At 40.2% G+C, this 22,196-nt stretch overlaps 1 protein-coding gene across 2 annotated transcripts in view; it reads right to left on the bottom strand.

Annotated features, from left to right (window-relative positions):
* Positions 1-13,069, bottom strand: part of spock3 (SPARC (osteonectin), cwcv and kazal like domains proteoglycan 3) — a 64,852-nt gene extending 51,783 nt beyond the window's left edge. The window contains exon 1 of one of the 2 annotated variants that reach the window (XM_051114867.1): positions 12,952-13,069. The gene's annotated coding sequence lies outside the window, so the exon portion shown is untranslated. Of the gene's footprint in view, positions 1-12,946 lie in introns of both variants that reach the window. The other variant, XM_051114876.1, reaches the window with a different exon arrangement.
* Positions 13,070-22,196: the final 9,127 nt, after the last annotated feature.

The following is a 22,196-nucleotide window of genomic DNA, read 5'->3' on the forward strand; positions in this document are numbered from 1 at the left end:
CACCCCGAACACCTCTCATCCTCGGCTATCCCTGGCTTCACCAACATGAACCCTCCATCTCCTGGTCCGAGGCTATAATAACTCACTGGTCCTCCCGCTGCCAGCCTCACTGCAGTCAGCCTACAGTACAACCTTCTGCTTCACCCGAGACCCTCAAGCCCAAGAGTCTCATCCCTGATGAGTATCAGGACCTTCTCGAGGCCTTCAGCACTGTCAAAGCCACTCACCTACCTCCTCACCGCGCCGGAGATTGCGCCATTGACCTGGTCCCAGGAGCAGTTCCTTCCAGAGGACGTATCTTCCCTCTCTCGCAGCCTGAATCCGAGGCCATGAACAAGTACATCCAGGAGGAACTCGCCAAGGGCTTCATCCGACCTTCCACCTCACCAGCCTCGGCCGGCTTTTTCTTCGTAAAAAAGAAGGACGGCGGTCTTCGCCCTTGCATCGACTACCGAGCACTCAACGCCATCACTGTTAAATACCGCTACCCTCTCCCGCTGGTCCCATCGGCCTTGGAGCAGCTAAGAACAGCCAAGATTTACACCAAGCTAGATTTGCGCTCGGCCTACAATCTCATCCGGATCCGGGAGGGAGACGAGTGGAAAACCGCCTTCTCGACTACCTCGGGGCACTACGAGTACCGGGTGATGCCCTTCGGACTGGCCAATAGTCCTTCTTATTTTCAAGCCTTCATTAACGAAGTTTTCCGGGACATGTTAAACCGATGGGTCATAGTCTACATTGATGACATCTTGATTTATTCAGACTCCTACCCGGAACACGTCCAGCACGTCAGGGCCGTGCTCCAACGACTCATCCAACACCGATTGTACGCCAAGCAGGAGAAGTGCGAGTTTCACCAGCAGAGCATCTCTTTTCTGGGGTACATCATCAGTCCAGAGGGGGTCGCTATGGACGAGACCAAGGTCTCCGCTGTACGAGACTGGCCACGTCCCAAAACCCTGAAAGAGCTGCAGCGTTTTCTAGGATTCTCAAACTTCTACCGTCGTTTCATCCGGAACTTCAGCTCAGTGGCCGCCCCTCTGACTTCAATGATAAAGAAAGGTGATACTCGTCTCTCCTGGTCACTTCCCGCCATCCAGGCCTTCGAAGAGCTCCGCCAAAGGTTCACAACGGCTCCCATACTCCATCATCCGGACCCTAACCAGCCTTTCCTCGTGGAGGTCGACGCATCCAGTACCGGAGTCGGAGCGGTCTTGTCTCAACGACAGGGAGCACCTCCCAAGACTGTGCCCTGCGCTTTCTTCTCTCACAAACTCAGCCCAGCGGAGAGAAATTACGACGTGGGGAACAGGGAACTTCTGGCTATCAAGCTAGCACTCGAGGAGTGGCGGCATTGGTTGGAGGGCTCTCTTCATCCTTTTACAATCCTCACAGACCATAGAAACCTAGAATACCTTCGGTCAGCCCGGGTCATGAACCATCGACAGGCCAGGTGGTCACTCTTTTTCACCCGTTTTCACTTTGAGATCACCTACCGGCCAGGGTCACAGAACACCAAGGCAGACGCTCTCTCACGGATCCATGAGCCTGACCACACAGTATCACCACCTGAGTCCATTCTGCCCCCGTCTGTTATTGTGGCTCCTGTGGCCTGGGATCTAATGACGGAAATTACTGAAGGTCAGACCCAGGATCCGCCCCCTAATGACTGTCCCGAGAACTTGACCTACGTGCCCCTCAACCTCCGTACTCGCGTGCTGACCGAGGTTCACTCGACCCCCAGCTCTGGTCATCCTGGGATAGAGGCCACTATTCAGCTGCTCCACAATCGTTTCTGGTGGCCATCTTTGCGCCCAGACGTTATCACCTTCATCAAGAATTGTTCCGTGTGCAGCACCTCCAAAACTCCTCGTCAGCTACCCTCCGGTCTCCTGCAACCACTGCCAGCACCCCGGCGACCATGGTCCCACATTGCCGTAGACTTCATCACCGACCTACCCAACTCTCTTGGCCATACCACCATCCTCACAGTAGTCGATCGATTTTCCAAGGGCTGTCGTTTCATCCCACTACCCAAACTCCCAACCGCTATGGAGACGGCAGAGGCTCTGTGCAACTCGTTTTCCGCTTCTACGGCCTGCCCGAAGATATCGTCTCTGATCGGGGTCCCCAGTTCACCTCCCGCTTATGGTCAAGCTTCTTCCGCCTGCTGGGTGTCAACATCAGCCTAACCTCCGGCTATCACCCCCAGGCCAATGGGCAGGCCGAGAGACTGAACCAGGAGTTGACCCGGTTTCTACGCTCCTACTGCCAGGACCACCAGGAGGATTGGAGTCGTTTCATCCTCTGGGCAGAATACGCCCAGAATTCCCTCCGTAAGCCATCCACTAACCTCACTCCTTTCCAGTGTGTGCTAGGGTACCAGCCTCCCTTGTTTCCCTGGTCGGGGAGCCTTCAGAGCTACCGGCGGTCAACTCCTGGTTCCAGCAGAGTGAGGAGACCTGGAACCGTGCTCATGTCCACCTACAGCGAGCCATCCATCGAACCAAGACCCAGGCAGACCGCAGACGTCGGGCGGGTCCTCTCTACGAACCTGGACAATGGGTCTGGTTATCCACCCGAGACCTACGCCTCCGTCTGCCCTGCAAGAAGCTCAGTCCCAGGTACGTGGGTCCTTTCAAGATCAGCCGTCAGATTACACCTGTTTCATTCAGATTAGAACTCCCTCCAGGATATCGTATCTCACCCACTTTTCATATCTCTTTGTTAAAGCCCGCTGGTCGACCGGGAGGAGCGGAGAACCTAGAGGGGACCGTTCAGCAGGGACCTACCCCCCTGATCATCGATGGCGAGGAGGTCTACCGAGTCAACACAATCCTGGACTCCCGGCGCCGGAGAGGTCGTCTACAGTACCTGGTCGACTGGGAGGACTTCGGCCCCGAGGAGCGGTCATGGGTGCCCGCAGAGGACATCCTCGATCCCTCTCTACTCACGGACTACCACACATCGCACCCAGATCGACCAGGCCCCCGCCGTAGGGGTAGACCCCGGCGTCGGTTACCTCCTCGTGCCAGGAGGCACTCGCAGGGGGGCTCTGTTACACGGACGGTCTCTGTGGCTCCTCTATCCCCCACCAGCGGGAGCTCTCACCGGAGTTTTAGAAACTACCCTTCCCATAATCCCGTGCCTGGGACTGTCACTTCCGGTTCCGGGTCTCCCGGTTCACTTCCCCTCTGTCGGCCATTTTAGGGCGCTTCGCGGTCTCGCACATCGCGAAGTTTTGTTAGTCATGCTATCAATCCTGAGCGTTCTTTTCTCGGACTGCCTACTCGTTGCCAACCGGACTGTGTATCGTGTGTGTGAACCTTTGCTGCCTGCCTTTTGTCGACCCTCGCGTTTCCTTTGGATTAACCCCTTTGATTGCCGCCGGCCCCGACCTATTGCATGGACTTTGACTACCCGATTGGATTTGCCTTCACCACACCTGTCCGCCGTTGTTGACCCGAGCTTGTTGTTTACGTCTGAGTGTTTAATAAAGCTGTTGCAAATGGATCCAACGCCTCCGGATTCGTCCTTGACTCCGTTACAATATCCTCCTTATTTTTCAATGCGGAAATAAGCTGTTTTCTGGTAATATGTTAGACGTCTGGTTCAAAATCCACCGTAGGGAAATAACGAGAAGAATATCGAAGTGCAGTTAACCGTTAAACAGTTTGCACTACAAACCAATGTGTTCATAATTAAGATAATACATTAAAATCATATGGTAAGACACACCATTTTGTAATATCAAGCAGCAAAACAAGCTTTTTGTGCAGCTAAAAATAGCTGGAAGTGAATGAGACCGGAAGCCAGGCACAAAAAAATGTACAAATGGCTGCACCCATATATGTGATAATGTAAGTACACAAGTCAGCAAAATATATAACATTGTTGTAGTGGTTTTGGATATTTTAATAAAAAAATCGTACATATTGTGCTTTTAATTGAACCTATTCACTGCAGAGGGCTGACTGAAGAGCAACATCTACATCTACATCTACATCTTGGATGGCCTGAGTATATTTGCATATTGGGGGGAACTATTCCTTTTAAATTGACTTTTGGTATGTAAATTTGCCAATATTTTGGTATGTAAAATATTCGCATTATTAAAATGAATGAAAACTGGCGCGTGGGCAGCGCGTCGACATACAGTGTTGGGTCCCGGTCGGGGACCTTTCCCAATCCCGCCCCCCCTCTCACTCTCTCACTTCGCTTTCTATCATTACTCTACTATCCTATCAAAATAAAGGCAAAATGGCAAAAATAAATCTTAAAAATTAGAAATACAAAACTATAAGATGTAATTGCACAAACAACATTCAGTCACTTGTAATTTGTGAAAAGTGGCGAGTGTCAATGTATGTTCTTTTCAAATGTAGCCTGAGTCTGAATGTGATCTATAATGTCTGATTTACATCCGTGGGCGAAGAAAAAAAATAACATTTACAGTGACAGCAAAATCCCTCTTTTCACTTTTTACATGCTGCAGATAGGGTTCTTTCAGATCATGGTTAATTAAAAAGCATTTTTGTTTTGGCATTTCTGCAGCCTGCAGCTAGTTGTTGTTATGGCAACTATTTACAAGCTAATTTGCTGAGAGATGTTTTAGAATGAAAGTATCAGCAACTTGAAATGGCAAAGAAACAGCTTCCTTCTCACTGTCAGCTTTCGTGTCACCAGAGATAGTAGCTAGAAGGACATTGAGGATTTTAGCCGACAACTGGAACTGGGACATATTAACATTTTAATTGACAGGACACTGGGACACACCTTGGCAAACTGGGACACCTGGGACTGGGACATATGAATATATACATTGCTATCTACTATATTAGCATTTCATATACATACGTATTATAAAAGACACACAGAAATGCACACAGTATATGGTAACCTAAAAATGGTGACATCTAAATCAACTGGTTTAAACTAGTCTAAAATATTATGTAACATCACTGAATACAACCCAAATACATTAACTTGCACTGCCAGTCAAATTTTTTTTTTTTTTTTTAAAGAAATCTCTTCTGCTCACAAAGCCTGCATTTATTTGATCCAAAGTACAGCAAAAAGAGTAACATTCTGAAATATTTTCTATTTAAAATAACTGTTTTCTATTTAAATATTTTTTAAAGTGTAGTTTATTCTTGTGATCAAAGCTACATTTTCAGCATCATTACTCCAGTCTTTAGTGTCACAGTGTCCTTTAAAAATCATTTTAATATGCTTATTTGCTGTTCAATAATTTGTAATTATTATTATTAGTAGTAGTAGTATTAGCAATATTTAATAAGTTGAGTAATTTTTTTCAGAATTCTTTGGTGAATAGAAAGATCCAAAGTTCTAAAAAATGTAAGAGTTCTAAATAAATAAATAAAGTTTTTATTTATTTAGAGAAAGAAATTATAGAAATTAATACTTTTATTTAGCATGGGTTAGATTAGCTTTAAATTGATCAAAAGTGATGATAAGACATTTTTAATGTTCCAAAAGATTTTCGTTTCATATAAATGCTGTTCTCCTGAAACCTGAAATATTCTACTCAGCTGTTTTCAACATAATAAAAACTAATGTTTTTTTGAGCAGCAAATTAAAATATTAGAATGATTTTTGAAGGATCATGTGACTGGAGTAACGAAAAAATCAGCTTTGAAATCACAGAAATAAATTACAGTTTAAAATATATTCAAATATAAAACAGATATTTTAAATAGTAAAAATATATATATTTTTAAAAATTATGTTTTTGCAGTACTTTGAGTCAAATAAATGCAGGCTTGGTGAGCAGAAGAGACTTCTTTAAAAACATTAAAAATCTTACTGTCCAAAAACTTTTGACTGGTAGTGTACAACCAGCAAAACTTTATATTAGGTAAGTCAGGTTAAATGAGCTCTTTAATGTTCCAGTTGTAGGTTACCAGTGCAATTTTAACTATTCATGGTGCAAAAAAGAAAAGCAGTGAGTTTTAAAAAGTATCTTTCAAATTAATGTTTGATAAATAATGAAAATCCTGTCATAATTTACTCATGTCAAGTCAAGTCACTTTTATTTATATAGCACTTTATACAATACAGATTGTGTCAAAGCAGCATAACAGTGGGAAAAATGTGTGTAAATAATGCAAGAAGGTAATAGTAAACACTAAATTTTTCAGTTAAAGTCAGTTCATCATTTATTCAGTGATGTCATCGTCCAGCTCAGTTCAAAAGATACATAGAGTTGAGTATAATCAGCATAACAGTGAAAGCTAACACCATGTTTCCTGATCATAATCTCCCAGCGACAACATGTAACGCGTGAAAAGCAATGATCCTAGTACTGAGCCTTGTGGTACGCCATACTGCACTTGTGATAGATATGACGCCTCTTCATTCACTGCTGTGAATTAATGATGGTCAGATAAGTATGATTTGAACCATGCTAATGCAATTCCACTAATGCAATTCCAACATAATTTTTTAATCTATTCAAAAGAATGCTGTATTCAATAGTGTCAAACGCGGTGCTTACATCCAGTGACACTAATAAAGAGATACAACAATGATTGGAAGATAAGAGCAGGTCATTTGTAACTCTGATGAGAGATACGGTGTAAATCCTGACTGGAAATCCTCCAAGATACAATTTTTCTCTAAGAAAGAATACAATTGCGAGGAGACAGAAAAGGAAGATTTGAGATCAGTCTGTAATGAACTAAATCTCCAGGATCAATTTGTGTTTTGTTTTTTTTTTTTAATGAGAGGCTTAAGAACAGCCAGTTTGAAGGTTTTGGGGACATATCCTAATGAAAATGACCAATTAATTATATTCAGAAGGGAATTCATGACTTTTAGTTTTAGTAGCTTAGATGGTATAGGGTCTAACATACATGTCATTCCAAGATGTTTTTTCTTTTCTTTTTCTTTTTCTCCAAAACACAAAAAGGAGGATTTTAAGGATTAAGATTTTTCCATACTGTCGTCTAAAATCATTCATGACACTCATTATGCAAAAATATATGTAGCACTTTCTGTATGTCTCAGGTTGGAGTGTCAAACCTGCACCATAGGTGTCATACTTCATTTCACGTCACTTGAGAGCTACATACAGTAATGATTTGCATGAATGAATTGATTTGAATGTGAAGAATGACTCACGCAAAGCTATCATATGGCTTTACAGGTGAGGATGTGATTCTGAAACAGTACTGTTGATTCTACCCAACAGTAGTCAGCAACATCACTGTTGTGTGTTTGATTCTCAGGAAAACTGCTAAAAATGTTACAGTTGCATTGAGGAAAACTAAATCTAAGTCTACTAAATGCAGACAAGTGAGGATAAAATAATTGCTTTGTTATTCCTTTAAAATTAGAAAGAAAGAAAAATACAAGAGGATACGGAGGCAAAACAGAATAAGATATATGCAGACAGAATGAGAGAGACAAAGGGAAAATGGAGCGCAAGTGTATAGCCACCAGGCTCAACAGAAAGATTAAAGGCCTGAAGAGAAATGCATGATGGGTTATCTCAACGCAGAGGGCTTTTTAAGCATGACAAATTTGTCCTTGTGCACCTGCCCACAGAGAGGAAGAGATACAGAAAGTAAATGAATAAATCTTTAATTAAATCGAGTTTTCAGCAGACATGTTGTGCCGTAGGCACGAATGAGTTTTACGTGAAGCATAACGATTTCACACTTACAGGTTACAAGTGCATGTGTGTGTGTGTAATCGTGCACAAATGGCAAAATGGTTCCATTAGAAGCAATCAAAAATCAAATACGTGTGTATGTTTCCGTGTACGTGTGTACACGGAAACAGGAAGGTGAGAGATCAGATTAATGAGAGTAAAAGCACAGGACACCCATGTGTGCGCCTGTGTCCTTCATTGTGTGAACCACACAAAAGGAAAAGAGAATCTTTTAGCAACTTTGCACAACAAGTTATTATCAACACTTATTGTTCTTTAAATGTGTGTGTGTGTATGGTTGTTCTCACGCAAAAGAGATTATTGTCACTATGGCTGAAGGGCAGACTTGATATTTTCAGCAGTTTCTTGATGTGAGGCCTACTATTTAAAATGCGTTAAGTAACAGGATTGCAAATTTAGTGTATAATAAGCTACCACTCAGTAAGCACTTGCTAATTTGATTTCAAAGTTCAGTTTGTAATTGTCGCAAAATACACTTGCACTTAAAGTTTGGGGTTAGTGAGATTTTTGAATTTTTAAGAAAGTAATACTTTTATTCAGCAAGGATGCATTAAAGTGGTCAAAAGTTACAGAGACATTTATAAATACATGCAAATAAATGCTGTTTTTACTTTTAAACTTTCTATTCATCAAAGAATCGTTAATCACAGTTTCCTGAAAAAAAAAAGAAATATATATACATTTTTATATAGAACATATATATATATATATATATGTGTGTGTGTGTGTGTGTGTGTGTATACACACACACACATTTGAGGTCAAAAGTTTACATACACCTTGCAGAATCTGCAAAATGTTAATTATTTTACCAAAATAGGAGGGATCATACAAAATGCATGTTATTTTTTATTTAGTACTGATCTGAATAAAATATTTCACATAAAAGACATAATAGCTGAATTTATAAAATATAAAAATGACCTTGTTCAAAAGTTTAAATATGCTTGATTCTTAATACTGTGTTGTTACCTGAATGGTCCACAGCTGTTTTTTTTTTTCTTTCTTTCTTCTTCTTTTAATGATAGTTGATCATGAGTCCTGTTTGTCCTAAACAGTTAAACTTCCGCTGATCAACAGAAAAATCATTCAGGTCACACAAATTCTTTGTTTTTTTCAGCATTTTTGTGTATTTGAACCCTTTCCAACAATGACTGTATGGTTTTGAGATTCATCTTTTCACACTGAGGACAACTGAGGAACTCATATGCAACTATTACAGAAGATTCAAACACTCACTGATGCTCCAGAAGGAAAAACAATGCATTAACTTTTGAACAGAATGAAGATGTGTACGTTTTTCTTATTTTGCCTAAATGTTGTATATATATTTTCATTAAGTACTCTTCACAAGCCACAGAAGAAATGTTTCCTAGAAGACAAAATGTAACATTTACCCTGATCTTCAAACTCAAAAAGCCCCCGCCCCCCTCTGGCTCTTAATAAATCATGTTTCCTTCTGGAGCATCAGTGAGTGTTTAAACCTTCTGTAATAGTTGCATATGAGTCCCTCAGTTGTCCTCAGTGTGAAAAGATGGATCTCAAAATCACACCATCATTGTTGGAAAGGGTTCAAATACACAAAACCAGCTGGAAAACCAGAAAAATCCTTCAGGTCCCACAAATTCTTTGAAGAACAGCGGGTAGTTTAACTGTTCAGGTCAAACAAGGGACTCATGAACAACTATCACTATAAAAAAAAAAAAAAAAAAAAAAAAAAAAAAAAACAGCTGTGGATCATTCAGGTAAAAACAATGTATTAAGAATCAAATGTATGTACATTTTTGAATGGGGTCATTTTTATAAATTCAACTATTATTTTCTCTTGTAGACTATATGTAAACGTCTTTTATGTAAGATATCTTATTCAGGTAAGTACTAAATAAAAAATAACATGCATTTTGTATGATGCCTCTTATTTTGGTAAAGTAATTAACATTCTGCAGATTCTCCAAGGTGTGTGTAAACTTTTGACCTCAACTGTATATAAAGTAGTAGCACAGCTTTTTTTTTGTTGATGTTTAAAATAATACAAATAATATGTTGATAAAAATACAAATACCAAATCAGCATATTAGAATAATTCATGAAGAATCATGTGACATTGAATACTGGAGTAATGGCTTATGAAAATTCAGCTTTACCATGACAGAAATAAATGTAATAATTTTCATTTTAAAATACATTAAAATATATAGAAGCACAAAAATATATATAGAAGCACAGTTATTCAGGTAAAACATTAAATCCAACAATATAATACTCAGCTTGGAAAATTATACTGCTTACTTATTTTGGATATGGATATGTCTCCCTCTGCTGGTTTGCATTGGACAATACAGCGCAATGCAGTTTTTAAATTTACCTCTGGATGACAGTATTGTATAGCAACCATAAACCTCACTAAGCTTTATGAGCTTGATATATATTTATCAATACAATGCTGCCTACATATATACTCTTCAGATAATTCACTTTTTCCACTTTATGTCTGAGCTCAGTGAAAACAGACCCTCAGTGGTCTTATTATTTATGTAGGAGCTGTAACTAGTGGAAGGACATTCAAGTCTCGCACTTTCCAAATGCAATTTTAAAACATTCAGATACCCTCATTTGTCTGGGCTTCACTGAACAATTCATCTATTACACTGAGATACTCAGTCCTTTTCTCAAAGCTGATACTAAAATCGTTCATTATAAAAGTGTATTACTGTAACTGACAACTCCAGACAAGCATTGTGTCATTTTTCTGAAGCTTTTTTTATAGATTTTGTTCTTCTTTTTATTGATTTGAGTTTTTTCTAAAATCAATTTTGAAGAATTTAAAATATTTAAGTGCTTTTAAAAGCTCCCATCTTTCAAAAGTAACTTTTCTTTTTTTCCTTTTTTATTCAGGCTTTCATTTAATATTTCAGATGTGAATATATATGTGATGATGCTTCAGGACATATGACTAAAAACTGATTGGTTTCATAATGAATTAACCAATTAAATGAAAATAAAGAGCAGATCTCATGATGTTGAAATGAAAATCTTGATCGGTCATAAAACTTTTAATTGCACTTGTTGTACTGTATAACACCTTTTGAATATTTGTTTGTTACGTGACTACAATGAGGGCCTGTTATTAGTGATTCATGGAAGTCTAGAATGAAGTGCTATAGCTTCAGTCCACTTACATACGGATAATACAGTAATAGTCTGTTAACAGTTGTCAAGCAACCTCAAGTGAAGTCGAAGTGTGCATCTCGATAGCAAGTCTGAAATCACGGGTTTGGTGTTTATCCATCAACATCGACAGGGCGAGCAAGCACTGATGATCCTGAGATTGTGTGCATGTGTTTTTCTGAATATATGTTTACCCTAAAAATAAACACATTGTTAAGAGGATATCTGTTGAGTTGGCCATGAGTGTGTGAGAGTGCAATGTGTGAAGCGAAAACAGGAATAGTGGGTTCATTCTGCCATTCGTCTGTGTGTAAGTGTGTGCTCCTTTCCCTTTCTTGGGAGAGAGTGTTTGCTTGTGGGTAAACAGTAACATTATTTATGAAAAGTGACTGAAAAAAACTGCTGACGTAACGCTATCTCACGACCAATTCGTACATATTTTACGAGGTGGCTATAATTCGTACGAATTTGTACGTTTTCAGTGACGGGTAGGTTTATGGGCGGGGTTAGGTGTAGGGCATTCGTACAAATTCATATTCATACCTAACAGATTCAAATTCACACGTATTTTGAGGTCATACGAATTCGTACGAATTAGCCACCTTGTAAAATATGTACGAATTGCCGTGAGATCGGCCTGGCTGACAATAAAAAGGCAATAAAAACTGACCATTAGTGTGGTGGCTTTTTGAGAGCAGCGATATTTAAAATAATAGCACTTGGGTGTTTATATACATCCAAACCATTTACATCGCTCCACTTGTCTGTATTTACAGTGTTCTAGAAAGGCTGGCAGTGTTTGTGTTGCACGGTGATCTATATTGTCAACTACTAAAATATATTACTAATATAACATTGTACTTACAATCATACCTAAATGATATTAAACTATAGTGATATATTAAAGGATTAGTTAACTTCCAGAGTAAAACTTTCCCGATACTTTACTCTCCTCCATGTCATCCAAAATGTTCATGTCTTTCTTTCTTCAGTAAAAAAGAAGTTAAGGTTTTTGAGGAAAACATTCCAGGATTTTTCTCCGTATAGTGGAATTTAATTGTGGCCAACGGATTGAAGGTCCAAATTGCAACTTCAAAGGGCCCTACACAATCCCAGCCAAGAAATAAGGGTCTTATCTAGCGAAACAAATGGTAATTTTCTAAAAAAAGTAATAATTTTTATACTTTTTAACCACAAATGCTCATCTCGCACTAGCTCTGCAAAGCACATGCACGTCTTCACGCACAGTAGCGTAATCACATTGGAAAAGTCACACGCAGGTTTCTCCTCCAGCTTCAAAAATCATGTAGAGCTCTTTGAAGCTGCACTATAATTTCAGTTTGGACCTTTAACCCGTTGGCCACCATTGAAGTTCACTATATGGAGAAAAATCCTGGAATGTTTTCCTCACAAAATCTTAAATTCTTTTTAAGAACCTTAATTCATTTTAAAACACACAGCGGCCAGCTTTAATCTGCAAACGTAACTATAAGACATGAATATGTGACCCTGGATCACAAAACCAGTCATAAGGATCAGTTTTTCAAAATTGAGATTTATACGTCATCTGAAAGCTGAATAAATAAGCTTTCCATTGATGTATGGTTTGTTAGGATAGGGCAATGTTTGGTCGAGATACATCTATTTGAAAACCTGGAATCTGAGGGTGCAAAAAAATCTAAATATTGAGAAAATTGTTTTTAAAGCTGTCCAAATAAAGTTCTTAACAATGTATATTACTAATCAAAAATTAAGTTTTCATAAATTTACAGTAGGAATTTCACAAAATATCTTCCTGGAACATGATCTTTACTTAATTTCCTAATGATTTTTGCCATAAAAGAAAAATCAATAATTCTGACCCATACAATGTATTTTTGGCTATTGCTACAAATATACTGACTTAAGACTGGTTTTGTGGTCCAGGGTCACATATACATTTACATCATGGTTTTCTGTAAAGCTGCGTTGGAACAATGTACATTATGAATTAAGATGTACAAATAAATTTGAATCCACTTGACTATTTGAAACTGTTAGTGTTTAAAAAAAAAAAAAAAAAAAAAACCTTTACCTTACCTTACCTTTATTGTAAAGGCCGTTGTAATGGGACTCCAGGGAAGCGTGTAAGATCCAGATGCGAGCTTTATTTAACACAGCGTAGTCAAGACAGGCATGGTCAATCTCCAAACAAACAGTTACACGTGGGCAAGACAAAAGCAAGATCCAAAATAAACACGCAGAAGGTCAAAGTCCAAGTGAGCAGTCCAAAAGTAACAAATAAACAAGGCTATGAAACTAGGCAAAAACTATGGCAATGGAACTAGACAAAACTATGGCAAAAAACAAGGCAAAACGATGACAAGAAACAAAACCGAGGAAAATAACAAAAACAAGGCAATGAAAATAGGGAAAAACGTAGAGTCCGCACAGGCAAAACAATACTTCGGAGTTCTGTTTGGTTTAGGCCTCCTTAAATGGCCACCAAACAGGAAGTAACCCATGAAGCAGCAGAGGGAGCGGGAACAGTCAGTGCATGGGTAAGGGCTCCCTCTGCTGGCGTGGCGTTACAGAATCCCCACCCCCCCAGGAGCGACTCCTGGCGCTCAAGCAACAACAGTCCAGGAGGGTGGGGGAACAGAGGCAAAACAGGGGGTGGGACGGAGGGCCATGTCCGTGCAGAGGAGGTGGGCCTGGATCGTGGAGCAGGGACAGACAGTGAAGCACTGGAGGACCTGGACCATGGAACAGTGGCAGACAGTGAAGCACTGGAGGACCTGGACCATGGAACAGTGGCAGACAGTGAAGCACTGGAGGACCTGGACCGTGGATCTGTGGCAGAGAGTAGAACCTTGGAGGACCAGGGCCGTGAAACAGTAGCAGATCGTTAAACACTGTAGGGCCTGGGCTGTGGAGCAGTGGCAGACAATGGAACCTTGGAGGACCTGGGCCGTGGGACTGTGGCAGGCAGTGGTACACTGGAGCAGAAGTCCACTATGTTTGATTCAGAGGAGCCTGGAGCCATGGTGACTCGTGGTCAGACGAGGCCCCTGGAGTACAGCGTGTAGCCCACACGCTTAAAATGGCGATAGCCATTACAGGCAGCACAGTAGTGGGATGCCTGCTGATCTTGAGGGTGTGGACGCTGTTGACATCTGGCTTGGGAGCGTGGGCTCTGCGTGGCTTGGGAGCGTGGGCTCTGCGTGGCTTGGGCAATGAGACGAGACTTGGCGAGGCATTGAAAGGACGGCTGAGACCTGACGAGGCTCCGGGATGTCAGCTGATACGTGACGAGGCTCTGGGGGGGTCAGCTGAGACCTGATGAGGCTCTATGAGGTCAGCTGAAACGCGACAAAACTCTTAGAGGTCAGACGGGACCTGGCGAGGTTCTGGCATGACGGCCGTGGCTTGACTTGACTCAGGGAGGTCTGCTGTGACTTGACTTGACTCAGGGAGGTCTGCCGTGACTTGACTTGACTCGTGAAGACCAGCTGTGACTTGACTTGGCTCATGAAGGTCAGCTATGACTTGACTTGGCTCAGGAAGATCAGCTGTGGCTTGACTTGACTCATGAAAGTCAGCTATGACTTGACTTGGCTCAGGAAGATCAGCTGTGACTTGACTTGGCTCATGAAGGTCAGCTATGACTTGACTTGGCTCATGAAGATCAACTGTGGCTTGACTTGACTCGGGAACAACAGCAGCAACTTGACTTGGCTCATGAAGATCTGCTGTAACTTGGCTTGGTTCATGGAAATCAGGTGTGGTTTGGCATAACATAGACAACCCAGCTGTAACGTGACTTGACTCAGGAACAACAGCTGTAACGTGGCTTGACTCAGGAACAACAGCTGTAACATGACTTGACTCAGGAACAACAGCTGTAACTTGGCTTGACTCATGGGGAACAGCTGTGACTTGGCTTGACTCATGGAGAACAACAGCTGTGTCTTGGCTTGACTCATGGAGAACAACAGCTGTATCTTGGCTTTACTCATGGAGAACAGCTGTGACTTGGCTTGACTCATGGAGAACAACAGCTGTATCTTGGCTTGACTCATGGAGAACAACAGTTGTGTCTTGGCTTGACTCATGGAGAACAACAGCTGTATCTTGGCTTGACTCATGGAGAACAGCTGTGACTTGGCTTGATTCAAGAAATACAGCTGTAACTTGACTTGATTCTGAAGTAACAGCTGTAACTTGATGTGGCTCAGGAATCACAGTTGTCACTTGACTTGGCACTGAACGTGCAGCCCTGACTTGACTTGACACCGGAGGATCAGGCATCACTTGATTAACTTTGGGTGCGGCATATATGAGATGAGATTCAAATGAGATGATTTTGGATTGATGTGGCTCAGGCGTGGCAGCCATCTCTGTTTGTGAACAGACTTGGGGATGGCGGCCATCTTGTGGACAGGCTTGGGGATGGCGGCCATCTTGTGGACTGGCTCTGGGATGGCGGCCATCTTGTGGACTGGCTCTGGGACGGTGGCCATCTTGTGGACAGGCTTGGGGATGGCGGCCATCTTGTGGACTGGCTCTGGGACGGCGGCCATCTTGTGGACAGGCTTGGGGATGGCGGCCAACTTGTGGACTGGCTCTGGGACGGCAGCCATCTTGTGGACTGGCTCTGGGACGGCAGCCATGACAGGTGCAGACCCAGGAGCGGCAGGCATGGCGTGAGCAGGCCCTGGAGCGGCAGGCATGGCGTGAGCAGGCCCTGGAGCGGCAGGCGTGACGTGAGAGGGCTCTGGCTTGGTAGACATGATGAGCGCAGGCTGTCGCTTGGCAGACGTGACATTAGCAGGCGCTGGCTTGGTGATTACTGGAGGATCACAGGTTCCCTCATCCACGACCCCCACAGTAAAGCAAAACCACTTAATAATAAGTCATGGTCTATGTATTGTTCTAATGTCCAGTGAATTTTTCCTCCAGGTAACCGGAAAGAATGGGATCGTTAAGACCCACTCGAAAAATGTCTTTAAGGGCCACATCATTAAAGTGCACCACATGAGAGAGTTCACAAAAATCCATGACATAATTTTCGATGGGCTGGTTACCTTGGCGGAGACGGAAGAGGCGTGATGCTGGATCCATGGTTATCTGTGTACAAAAGCCGCTGGATCTTTGGTAGGCGAAGTATTTTGTAACGGGACTCTAGGGAAGCATGTAAGATCCAGATGCGAGCTTTATTTAACACAGCGTAGTCAAGACAGGCAGGGTCAATCTCCAAACAAACAGTTACACGTAGGCAAGACAAAAGCAAGATCCAAAATAAACAGGCAGAAGGTCAAAGTCCAAGTGAGCAGTCCAGAAGTAACAAATAAACTAGGCAAAAACTATGGCAATGGAACTAGACAAAACTATGGCAAAAAACAAGGCAAAACAATGACAAGAAACAAAACCGAGGAAAATAACAAAAACAAGGCAATGAAAATAGGGAAAAACGCTTGGTAGAGTCCACACAGGCAAAACAATACTTCGGAGTCCAGTTTGGTTTAGGCCTCCTTAAATGGCCACCAAACAGGAAGTAACCCATGAAGCAGCAGAGGAAGCGGGAACAGTCAGTGCATGGGTAAGGGCTCTTTCTGCTGGCGTGGCGTTATAGCCGTTTGAACTTCTTTGCACGTTCACTTTGTAAACACTGGATCGGTACTTCTACAGCGATGTAGGATGATTTTGAAGTTGGAGAAGAAAATGAGATGGGAGTTTTTCGACATACCCTAACTGTATTGAACCAGACTACACAGACTATGCATGCGCATCGCAGAGCTAGACAAGATGAGCATTTAAGGCTGAAAAGTATATAAACTGTAAAATTGTTTAAGAAAATAATGAATCGTTTATGTAAGACCCTTATTCCTCGGCTGGGACACTTTAGAGCCCTTTGAAGCTGTGTTTAAACTGCATTTTGGAAGCTCAAACTCACATGCACCATAGAAGTCCACTATATGGAGAACATTCCTGAAACATTTTCCTCAAGAAACATAATTTCATTATGACTGAAGAAAGAAAGATATGAACATCTTGGATAACAGGGGGGTGAGTAAATTATCTGTACATTTTTGTTTTGGAAGTGAACTTCGACTTTAACAACAATAATGTGTTGTTCATAGTTTGTTCATGTTAGTTCATATATTAACTAACATTAACTAACTACACATTATTGTAAAGTGCTACCGAATCAATCATAGGAATCAATAAACAGAATATTACAAGATACTTCACTAAATTTGGAGCTGCCGCCATTTTGTCTTTTACCGCATGATGTTGGAGCAGTTGGGGTTTATGAGTTGTGATAACATGCTTTTTACAAGGGAAATCTCTTAATTATGATAATTACGACATTGCACCAAAGCTAGCAGCACAGATAAAATGATCTCACCCTTTGTTTTACATTCTCTGGACCTCAAACTAGACTTTGTACAAGGCTGCCTCTAAATGTGATAACAGGGAAACGTTATCCTCCATGGTGGCTGTGAATGATTAAGCAGCTTGCGTAAACCACTCTCTCTTGGTTTTTCTATCTCATTTTTTCTCTCCTTGCCATTTAGTTCTTACATTAACCATTTTTTGTACAATTTTTTAAATTAGACTTTTTATACGAATATTAGCATTTTTTCCCTCTTTCTGTTTTTCTTCCTGCACTACACTGTACTGTGCCTCCTCTCTATCTCTCAGTATCAGTTGGTGATTAAGTATTGATATCAGTCTCAAGTGTCTCATATGATACCAGCCAAGCGACAGTACGCGCACACACACGCACATACACATACACACACATTGCTGCCCTAAAATTACAAGTAAAATTTGAATTGTGATCAAATGACAAATAGTAAATAAGTCCTGGAAAAGATTCTGAGTCAGATCTTTGTTTGATTTTACTACAAGCATGAGAGTACAGGTATAATAGTGTATATTTACATTATAATTGTTATTTGTAAATGTGATCAATAAATAATTCTGTGTATGAAGTAAGTTACCTACAAGTTTACAGAGGTGCTACCTGTAGAGTCACTACAGGTGTAGTTCATCACATTAACTATTAGACATGGATGGTTCTCATTCCGCTCACTGTGTCCCTATGCTTGACTTCAAATGAATAAAAAAAAAGGAAGTTCAGAAAGTTTAGCATCAGTTTTAGGGTTTGGTGTCAGTAAGGTTTTTTGCATTACATTAATCAAACATGAGAGTACACATTGTTACAGAAAATTAAATGTCAGAATGCTTTTCCTTTAAACTTTATTTATCAAACAATCCTAAAACATGTACCAAGATTTCCACAAACATATTAAGCAGCACAACTTTTTCCAACATTGATAATACAGAATGTTTCCTGAGCACCAAATAAGGATATTAGCATTCTTTCTCAAAGATCATGTGACACTGAAGACTAGATTAATCGCTGCTGAAAATTCAGGTTTAACATCTTAAGTTATTTTAAACTTCAATAATATTTTACAAATTATTCAAATTACAAATACCAAATACAAAAAAACAATAGGAAGTATTTTTAGTCTTCTAACAGTTCAAAACAGACTTTTCAAAAAATGATGTCCTTTTATTCTGTAGTTCAACATTTAAGATGATAACGTTTCTTTATCGGAACTGATTTGGAGAAGCTTAGTATTACTTCCTCACCAGTTGATTCTCTGTAATGGATGGATGCCCTGAAAGGTTGCCATTCATACACTAAATTTCAATGCTAAATGAGTATTGAAATAATAATGCAAGGAAGTATAAGGTTGAGGTCTTTTCTTCCTCCCAGACAAGATAACATCACTCAGTATAGAAGTGGAGAAAGAAAAGGGAAGCCAAATATGTAAATTAAACAATGGTGCTACTTATATTAACAAACAAGACATGGAAAACAGGTGAGCATAATGAAACAAGGGTGAATTCTAATTTGCATAATGTCAATGCTGCAGTGTGCCATAAAATGACTTTTTGGCTAATTCTGGCACATTGTAGATTCATATTATTTACATACACTGTCCCCGTCAAATAAACCTGAAAAAAAAAAAAAAAAAAATACAAAAAAAATAACTGGAACACAGTCAAGACTTTCAAATAACTTGATGTGGGCAATGACAATGTAATATGTCTCTAAAAATTACAAATCCTGTCATGATTTAAATAACTTGATGTCATTTCAAATCCATATGACTTTCTTTCTTCAATAAAAAGCAGGTGCTAGGCATGTTTACATAGATTTTTCTGGAGCTGCTAGAGAAATAACAAATAAGCACCATAAGCCAGTCCACACCATAAGCACCAAAGTATTCATACCCCTTCATTTTTTCACACATCTTAAATAGCCCTAAGTTTAACTTTTTTTCCCCACATCAATCTACACTCCATACACCATAATGACAAGCAAAAAACAGGTTTGTAGCAATTTTGCACATTTATTAGAAAAAAAAAAATACTGAAATGATTCCATTGCATAAGTATTCATACGCTTGAAATTTAGCTCAGGAGCACTCATATCGATTGCAGATGTTACTACATTTTGAGTAGAGTTAACCTGTGGCAAATTCAATAGAATGGGTATGATTTGGAAAGGCACACACCTTGCAATAAAAAGTCTAACAGCTGAAAATGCATTTCAGAGCAAAAACCAAGCCCTGAGGTCAAAAAAGGATGACAGGATGCTTGCTCTAATGCCTGCAGAGCTCAGAGACAGGACTGCGTCAAGCCACATATCTGGAGAAAAATTCAGAAAAAAATTCTGGTGCATTTAAGGTTCACAGAAGCATGTAGTCTCCATTATCCATAATGGAAGAAGTTTGGAGCAACTAGAAATCTTTTGGAATGGCCAAACTGAGCATTCCATGGAAAAGGGGCTTGGTTATACTGGTGAGCAAGAAGCTGATGGTCACTCTAGTTGAGCTCCATGATCTTACATACAATTGGAAGAAACTTACACAAGGACATACATCACTGCAACACTAATCCGGTCTTAATGGCGGTGTGGCAGTGAAGACACATAAAAACCCAACTGGAATTTGCAACAAAGCACCTAAAGAGCTCTCAGATTGTGAGAAACAAAATTCTCTGGTCCAAGCATCATGTTTAGAGGAAAGCAGGCGCTGCTCATAAACTGCACAGTACCATCCCAAAAGCAAAATATGGAGGTAGCAGCCTCATGCTGTGGGGCTGTTTTTCAGCAGCAGGGACTGAGGGACTCGTCAGAGTAGAAGGAAAGCTCAACACAGCAAAATATGGAGATAACTTTAATGAAAACCCAGTCCAGAGCATTCAGAACCTCAGAATGAGCATAAGGTTCACCTTCCAACAGGATAATGACCCTAAGCACACAGCAAGAGTGGTCAACTCTGTGAATGTTCTTTAGTGGGCTTGAACGCAATCAGATATTCTGGGGAAACCTGAAAATGTCTGCCAGCCCCCATCCAAGCTGAGAGAGCTTGATAGGTGAAGAGGTGAGTAAAAGAATGGCAGATAATTGTGAAAATTCAGATGTGCAAACATTGTTGTACCATACCTAAAAAGACTTGAGGCTTGTAAAGGTGCTTCAACTAAGTACTGCGTTAAAGGTATGAATACTTACGCAATGTACTTATTTCAGTTTTTATTTTAATAATTTTTTTAATAAATTACTTTGTCATTTATGGTGTATGGAGAGTTGACTGATGTGGGGGAAAAAGTTATTTAAAGCAGTTTAACATAAGGTTGCAGCAACAAAATGTAAAAAAAAAAAAAAAAAAAAAAAGAAGGTGTTTGAATACTTTCGCAAGGCACTATAGATGGCATATGTTAAAAAACAAATGTCCATTTGAACTAATTTTTAAATCCTAAATACCACTTGTTACCTAGTAGTAATGGCACTGCAAGTCTGTATTTCTCTCTCTCATTCTGTATGTCAGACTGGTTTTAGTCCACTTCTCTCTTTCTTATTTTCTACTCTTTTATTCTAGCCAGTGTTTGTTTAACATGTTTGAGGAAATTTGTGTTTGGACAGATTCAGAAGAACGGTTACGGGTTTTCTTAATGGTTACAACAAGGGATTATCATTAGATCCACAAATAGAGATTACTACTTTGCTTTGTAGGTGTTGGCAAGGCAGTCCCAGGAAACCTTGAGCAACTTTGGATGTAACTGTCTGTGAAATGTTCCTAGTTGTTATATTGCAACCGAGGAAATGTTATTGCCTATAATAACATTTGTTGAATCTTGTCATAATGTCACTATACCCATAATTACTCTAAAAAAATAAGCAAATATTGCATAATGTTATAAATACCTACTATATGTACCTGACTAATCTTGTTAATCTAACTGGCAAAAACAGTGCAAACACTCTAAGTAGGGCACAAAGGGTTTGGGCCAATTAATGATGACTCTGAGTAATGGCATGCAAGGTAGTTTAGATAAAAGAAACTGAAACAAATGGTTAGGATTTTGTTGGTTAGCATTAGCCAGTTAGCCCTGGCTGCCAGATATACCATTCTGGGAGTAACTTCATCATTCTGGGGCTGGTTGCATAAAGGTTAAAGGTTTAGACTGGCCTTAAAAGTTAGTCATCTAATTTTTTCTTTAAGACTGGTCAAAATGTTAACATTCGGTTACATAAAAACTTACATTAGCCTGAATCCACAATACAAGACTGATTACACCCCCTGGTTAACTGCTGGTCGGTTAAACTACTTCTTAAGACACTGTCTTAACATAGAGGCTAAGTTTATGCAACTGGACCAGATGTAGAAATGTATGATGAAATCGTGTCATCTTGTGACATCATGACAACTGCCACTGAGATGAATGGAAATGCTAACAGCCTTTGATAATATAGATTTCCTCTAACCTATCAAACACCACACCCTCTATTAGGTATAAAGAACGAACACTGGAAATTCCAGTCTGCATTTATTTTACAGGTCAGAGATCTTCATTCTGAGTTAAAGACTTAATCATCAAGGTGTATTAATAAGCTGTGACAGGGAATTTTGGTATCACATGGATTTATGTTGAGGTTGTTTCCTGATATTTTGCTACATGTATACATGTCAGAAATAAGCATTTAAAATTTAATTCAAAATGCAATCCATTTCTGTCCAATATTTTAATTAATGCATTATTATTATTGATATATATATATATATCTTTTTATCATTAAAAACAACTTCATAGCTTCATATTCAACAACGCTTGCCTTGAAATAACAAACAGAGATATCTGACAACTACAGCTCACTGCAGTGTCTACAGAGGCATTGAACACATAATTAGGAGCAGCACTGCTGGGCTCAACTGTCACCACAGCTGAGTCCTTTAGTTTTCTAGGAATCATTATTTCTCAGAAG

This window comes from Labeo rohita, chromosome 1 (genome assembly GCF_022985175.1).
Source record: "Labeo rohita strain BAU-BD-2019 chromosome 1, IGBB_LRoh.1.0, whole genome shotgun sequence".
Lineage (NCBI taxonomy): Eukaryota > Metazoa > Chordata > Actinopteri > Cypriniformes > Cyprinidae > Labeo > Labeo rohita.